This window comes from Triticum urartu, chromosome 5 (assembly GCF_003073215.2).
Source record: "Triticum urartu cultivar G1812 chromosome 5, Tu2.1, whole genome shotgun sequence".
Lineage (NCBI taxonomy): Eukaryota > Viridiplantae > Streptophyta > Magnoliopsida > Poales > Poaceae > Triticum > Triticum urartu.
In genome coordinates this window covers 314,625,217-314,632,898 of record NC_053026.1, presented here as the reverse complement: position 1 = coordinate 314,632,898, position 7,682 = coordinate 314,625,217, and positions in this window count along the sequence as shown.

Genomic DNA, 7,682 nt, shown 5'->3' with positions numbered 1-7,682 from the left:
AATCTATCCCCCTAGGAGCATGCGCTTAATACTTTGCTTTGATAACTTCTAGATTTTTGCAATAAGTATATGAGTATTTATGACTAATGTTGAGTCCATGGATTATACTCACTTTCCTTCCCTCCACCATTGCTAGCCTCTCTAATACCGCGCACTTTTTGCCGGTATCATACACCCACCAAATACCTTCCTCAAAACAGCCACCATACCTACCTATCATGGCATTTCCATAGCCATTCCGAGATTTATTGCCATGCAACTTTCCACCGTTCCTTTCATTATGACACGCTCCATCATTGTCATATTGCTATGCATGATCATGTAGTTGACATTGTATTTATGGCAAAGCCATCGTTCATAACTCTTTCATACATATCACTCATGAGTCATGGCACATCCCGGTACACCACCGGAGGCATTCATATAGAGTCATATTTTATTCTAAGAATCGAGTTGTAATTCATGAGTTGTAAGTAAATAAAAGTGTGATGATCATCATTATTAGAGCATTGTCCCAGGGAGGAAAGGTTGATGGAGACTATGATTCCCCCACAAGTCAGGATGAGACTCCGGATGAAAAAAAAGAGGCCATAAAAAGAGAAAGGCCCAAATAAAAAAATGAGAGAAAAAGAGAGAAGGGGCAATGTTACTATCCTTTTACCACACTTGTGCTTCAAAGTAGCACCATGATCTTCATGATAGAGAGTCTCTCATTATGTCACTTTCATATACTGGTGGGAATTTTTCATTATAGAACTTGGCTTGTATATTCCAATGATGGGCTTCCTCAAAATGCCCTAGGTCTTCATGAGCAAGCGAGTTGGATGCACACCCACTTAGTTTCTTTTGAGCTTTCATATACTTATAGCTCTAGTGCATCCGTTGCATGGCAATCCTTACTCACTCACATTGATATCTATTGATGGGCATCTCCATAGCCCGTTGATACACCTAGTTGATGTGAGACTATATTCTCCCTTTTTGTCTTCTCCACAACCACCATTCTATTCCACCTATAGTGCTATATCCATGGCTCACGCTCATGTATTGCGTGAAGATCGAAAAAGTTTTGAAAATGTCAAAAGTATGAAACAATTGCTTGGCTTGTCATCGGGGTTGTGCATGATTTAAATACTTTGTGTGGTGAAGATAGAGCATAGCCAGACTATATGATTTTGTAGGGATAGCTTCCTTTGGCCATGATATTTTGAGAAGACATAATTGCTTTGTTAGTATGCTTGAAGTATTATTATTTTTATATCAATATGAACTTTTGTCTTGAATCTTTTGAATCTGAATATTCATACCACAATTAAGAAGATTTACATTGAAATTATGCCAAGTAGCACTCCGCATCAAAAATTCTATTTTTATCATTTACCTACTCGAGGACGAGCAGGAATTAAGCTTGGGGATGCTTGATACGTCTCCAACGTATCTATAATTTTTGATTGCTCCATGCTATATTATCTACTGTTTTAGACATTACTGGGCTTTATTATCCACTTTTATATTATTTTTGGGACTAACCTATTAACCAGAGGCCCAGCCCAGAATTGCTGTTTTTTGCCTGTTTTAGGGTTTCAAAGAAAAGGAATATCAAACGGAGTCCAAATGGAATGAAACCTTTAGAAACGTGATTTTCTCATCAGATAAGATCTAGGAGACTTGGACCCTCCGTCAAGAAAGCCACGAGGTGGTCACGAGGGTAGGGGCGCCCCCCCTAGGGCGCCCCCTGCCACGTGGGCCCCTCGAAGTTCCACCGACGTACTTCTTCCTCCTATATATATCCACGTACCCCCAAACGATCGGGGACGGAGCCAAAAACCTAATTCCACCGCCGCAACTTTCTGTATCCACGAGATCCCATCTTGGGGCCTGTTCCGGAGCTCTGCCGGAGGAGGCATCGATCACGGAGGGCTTCTACATCATCATCCAAGCCCCTTCGATGAAGTGTGAGTAGTTTACTTCAGACCTATGGGACCATAGCTAGTAGCTAGATGGCTTCTTCTCTCTTTTTGGATCTCAATACAATGTTCTCCAACTCTCTCATGGAGATCTATTTGACGTAATCTTCTTTTTGCGGTGTGTTGAGACCGATGAATTGTGGGTTTATGATCAAGTCTATCTATGAATAATATTTGAATCTTCTCTGAATTCTTTTATGTATGATTGGTTATCTTTGCAAGTCTCTTCGAATTATCAGTTTGGTTTGTCCTACTAGATTGGTTGTTCTTGCCATGGGAGAAGTGCTTAGCTTTGGGTTCGATCTTGCGGTGTTCTTTCCTAGTGACAGAAGGGGCGGCAAGGCACATATTGTATCGTTGCCATCGAGGATAACAAGATGGGGTTTTTATCATATTGCATGAAACTATCCCTCTACATCATGTCATCTTGCTTAAGGCGTTACTCTGTTTTTAACTTAATAGATGCATGCTGGATAGCGGTCGATGAGTGGAGTAATAGTAGTAGATGTAGAATCATTTCGGTCTACTTGTCTCGGACGTGATGCCTATATACATGATCATACCTAGATATTCTCATAACTATGCTCAATTTTGTCAATTGCTCAACAGTAATTTGTTCACCCACCGTAGAATACTTATGCTCCTAAGAGAAGCCACTAGTGAAACCTATGGCCGCCGGGTCTCTTTCTCATCATATCAATCTCCATCACTTTATTATTGCTTTGCTTTTACTTTGCTTTTACTTTATTTACTTTGCATCTCTATATCAAAAATACCAAAAAAAAATATTTTCTATTAGATCTCACTTTCGTAAGTGACCGTGAAGGGATTGACAACCCCTAAGCGCGTTGGTTGCGCTGAGCTATTGTTTTTGTGTAGGTACGAGGGACTCGAGCATAGCCTCCTACTGGATTGATACCTTGGTTCTCAAAAACTGAGGAAAATACTAACGCTACTTTGTTGCATCATCCCTTCCTCTTCGGGGAAATCCAACGCAGTGCTCAAGAGGTAGCACGTTCCGTTGCCTCCCGATGAACATGACGCATTATGGTGCCTCCCCATGAACACGACGCATTCCGTTGCCTCCCCATGAACACGACGCATTCCGTTGCCTCCCCATGAACACGACGACGACGATGTTTCTCCGTTCCGACCCAGCCATGTACACGAGCCCTGGCCGTATGTATGCGCGAGTAGGCGTTCGAGACCCTGCCTGTATGTACACATACGTGGCCATATTTTCTTTCTTGCACCCTGGCCGATGTATGTACGTGTACATGCTACGTGCGCGCCTCTACTACGACACGTACGCGCCTCTACTACGACACGTGCGCGCCTCTACATCCACCAGTATATATGTACATACACGTTCGCGACCAGAATGACAACACTATGTACGCTTCGACCAGGTGGGTCCCGACTGTCAGGCACTTCCTTGCGTGCGAAGATGTAGCTGGTGGGTCCCAGCAGTCAGGGGGGCGAACATTTTTTTTGCCCGGACGCACTTCCTTGCGTGCGAAGATGTAGCTGGTGGGTCCCAGCAGTCATGGGGACGAATCGTTTTTTTTGCCCGGACGCACTTCCTTGCATGCGAAGATGTAGCTGGTGGGTCCCAGCAGTCAGGGGGAAACGTTTTTTTCATGAAATATGGTGGCCCGTCCGGTGGGTCCCCGCTGTCGGGTGGAGGAATCATTATTTTGCGCGTAATAAAAAGGCACTTCCTTGCTGCGGCCGTGGACCCAGCTGTCAGCCTCTCCACGTACAGTCCACATCTGATGGAAGTCGTTCCTTGACCACGTTGACCACGCCGCGCCGAGAGCACCACGGCGGTGGACAACGGCGAGGACTAGGAAGGGGATGACTCGGAGCCGGGGAAGACGCAGCAGTGGATGCCCACGCGAAGAGGAGTACGAGGGTTCACTGGTTCGGCTGCGGTGTGAGGCTGCTGTCACCGCAGAATAACAGGGGGTGTGGGTGAGTAGAGGGATGGCCTGGCCAGCGGTGGGAGTAGTAGGGGGCAGTGAGGCCTCCGTGGCATCACAGCCGGCCACGGGAGGTAGGAGCACGCGGCACGACCGGCGCTGGTTTGGGCGGCTGGAGCAAGAAGACCAGAGGTTGAAGAAGCACTACGGCCGTTGGATGAACATCGTACGGTAACAGGAGCTAGAATCGTTCATATTGACTAAGTTGACAAAGCCCTCCGTCCCCGTCAACTTGGCAGGCCCACAAGTCAGCCTCCCACTATGCTGGGTTCCAGCTGGCAGGGGGAATATTCATTTTTTTGTGCGTAATAAGGAGGCACTTCCCTGCGTCTGAAGATAGCTGGTGGGTCCGACATGTCAGCGGGGGGCATGTTATTTTCGCGAAATACAGAGGCCCTTCTGGTGGGTCCTAGATGTCAGGTGGAGGAATCATTATTTTGCGCGTAATAAGGAGGCATTTACTTGTGTGCGGCCGTGGACCCAGCTGTCAGCCTCTCCATGCACAGTCTACTTCCGATGGTCTTGTTCGTTGACCACATTGACCACGCCGCGCCGAGCGCATCCAAGGTGGTGGACGATGGCGAGGCCTCGGACAGCAACGAGCCAGAGATGGGAAGACACGGGAGTAGAGTCGCAGACGGGGAGGTGTACAAGGGTTAACTGGTTCTAGTGCGGTGTGGTTCGGCAGTCGGTGGAGAAGAACAGGAGGTGTGGAGGGATGGCCTGGCCAACGGTGGAGTAGCGCTTCATAGCGAAGCGTGCTAAGTAGAGCTGCTAGCAGCAGGAGGTGGGAGGTGGTCCCGGCGGCGCTGGAGGAAGAAGACGAGAGATTGAAGATGGATGCCGGTCGTTAGATGTAAATCCAACGGCTAACATGTCAGAATCATTTGTTGACTAAATTGACAACGACTTGCGTTGGCTTCGACCTATTGGCCCACATTTCAGCCTCCAAAAATGTGGCACGTATTCAACCCATTTTTCAGAATTTACAGTCTTTTTTTTGCGCGGTAGAATTTACAGTCAATTTGATCTTTTTTTTGAATTACATTCATTAGCTGGGCTGGGTGAACAAATAATGTAGCGTCCATGCGGCCCATTTATTTTATTTCCTAAAAATTACAGGCCATTTGCACTTTCCCGAAATACACAATTTTGCTGGGCTGATTCTAATTATAATGTTGGGTTGGGCCAACAATGTTATCAAAAAATAAAAAGGGGCTGAGCATTTTGTTATAAATATATTTAAATAATAAGTGATATTATTACATTCGTCCTTAAATCTTACCAAGCTTTTGTACACAATCACTAGGATTTTCGTGCCAAAACAATCCAGGATTTTATTTGTTAAGAAATTATTTTTATAAGTTAATAATATGTGGGATATTATTTTGTTACATATGTAAGTATCTGTTAAATATATGATGACAATAAAAATAATATATAATAACATATAAAATAATTTAAATATATATAATATATTTAGAAGGGAAACATAAGTTGAACCTGGCGTTCCTATTCTTATATAGAAAAATAGAACAGACCTCAGCGTTTTCTTCAAAAAAAATCATAAATTGGGCTGCCAAAAATAAAACCTCGGATGGGAGGTCCATAGGTCGGTCGGCCGTCATGTATCGACCGGCCTATGGACCTCCCATCCGAGGTCGTGGGCTGCGCATGTTAAAAATGAAAGCCTAGACGGGGCAGCCCAAAACCACGTCCAACACTTGCCAAAACTTCATCCCTCGTTTTCTCTATGTTTCGCACACTCGACATTGTGTGGGCATTTTCACTGTGCATCATATGAAGATGTGCTATGCATGAATGTTGATCAGTATGATGTTAACTGGCTGGTAGTTCCATTTTCGACCATGAATAAAACTTCCAACATGATGTTAACCCTGTTTGAAAAGGCCGTGTTAATATAAATGATCTGCCTCTGAAAGTTGCAGTTTCTTATATGAAACTGAACTTGCAGTTTCTTATCTGAAACTGAAACTTGCAGTTTCTTCTCTGAGAATCACATTGTCTGCACTTTTATACTCCTATGAAACTACATTTTTTAAGTGCTAAAAATAGATCTCTATAATTCATAAAATACTTCATATGCTCAATACTGCAAATCTGAAATTCAAAAGACATTCATATCTGAAAGTACTCTCAAAATACACAACACAAAACACAATTCACAACCTGCAAATACTGACAACCCTAAGCTCCTCCTGACAATTCACAACCTGCCCGACTATTGGGCTGGGGGGCAGCCCCCTCCTATTCCTCGGCGGCACACAGCCACCCCGTGAGACAATGTGAACGGCGAGGGAGATGATGGCGGGGAAGCGTCGTCGGGCCAACTGCTTTTCTCCTCTTGCAGTTGGGTTCGGTCGACGAAGACTCCACCGGCTCGCTCTGGCAGGACACCCTCACAAACGGCACCCTGTAGATGCTCGATCCTTCAATCTCTGGTGGATGCTCCATCTGGGATCGATACTCCCACCACCGCTCCCTCACGATCGGATTCGGTGAATCTGTTTGCTCCATGGCCCAGAGGAGCATCTCTATATACTCCGGCGCGACTCCCTCCGGGAGTATCGCCGCCTTTTCGCTCTGTTGTAGATATTTGGCCATCGATGTCGCCGGCGCCGCTAGTTGGTCCTTGTTGTCAAACCAAGACTGTATCTCCAACATCCTAGCTAGCTTCACAGGGTCGCCGTCTGCGATCCTCACGTATCGGTTGTACTCCTCCATCGATCTACTTCTCCACAACACCTTCACTCGCCGGCGGTGGTTTTTGAATGGAAGAGGAGAGGAGCAGCGCTGGTTTTGGATTAGAACGGGAGAGGAGTGCCGCTGGTTTTAGACTGGAACAGGAGAGGAGGGGCGGTGGTTTTGAAATGGAAGAGGAGAGGAGCGGTGCTGCATTTAGATTGGAACAAGAGAGGAGCGGCAGTGGTTTAAGAGGAGAAGAGCGGAAGAGCGGCACTGGTCTTGGAAGTATTTTTTTGTTGTTTTGCGTATTTTGGGTCAAAGTTTGACCACATACTGCATTTGACAAGCAAAATGTGAATGCATGTCACCAAAAATTGTATCGTTTGGTTCGTATCTGAATGTACTTTCAAATTATATTATTTTTGCAACGTATAACATATATTTTATGTGCGAAAATCATGGTCAATTATGACCCAGAATAAAAGGGAGACTAGTTAATGTGGGGTCGCTTTCTTAATTGAAGGGTAAATTGATTTTGATTTTGATCCAGTCACAGCGCGCCGGCCCCCTCGTCCAATCCTAAATCGCTGCCGCACGCTCCTCTCCCTCTTCTCCATTGCAAAACCACCTCCTCTCCTCTCCATCATCTCCATTCCAAAACCACCGTCTCGCCTCTCCCTCTTCTGATCTTCTCCATTGCAAAACCACCTCCTCTCCTCTCCATCATCTCCATTCCAAAACCACTGTCTCACCTCTCCCTCTTCTGATCTTCTCCATTGCCAAACCACCTCCTCATGCACGTGGCCCGAAGGCGCAGTTGTCGTCATTTTGATCTGAAGCACCGGATTATAACATATAACACGAAAAAATACCACATGACAAGAAATCATAACCTCACTGCCCAAAGGAGACAACATGAATCCCGACGGACAAACTAGATGAGGAACAAAGCTCAAATTAAAGATAAACTCGTAGAAAAGGGGTCCGTCGATAGATGTCCTAATTAACATAGCCGGCTTGACCTAGA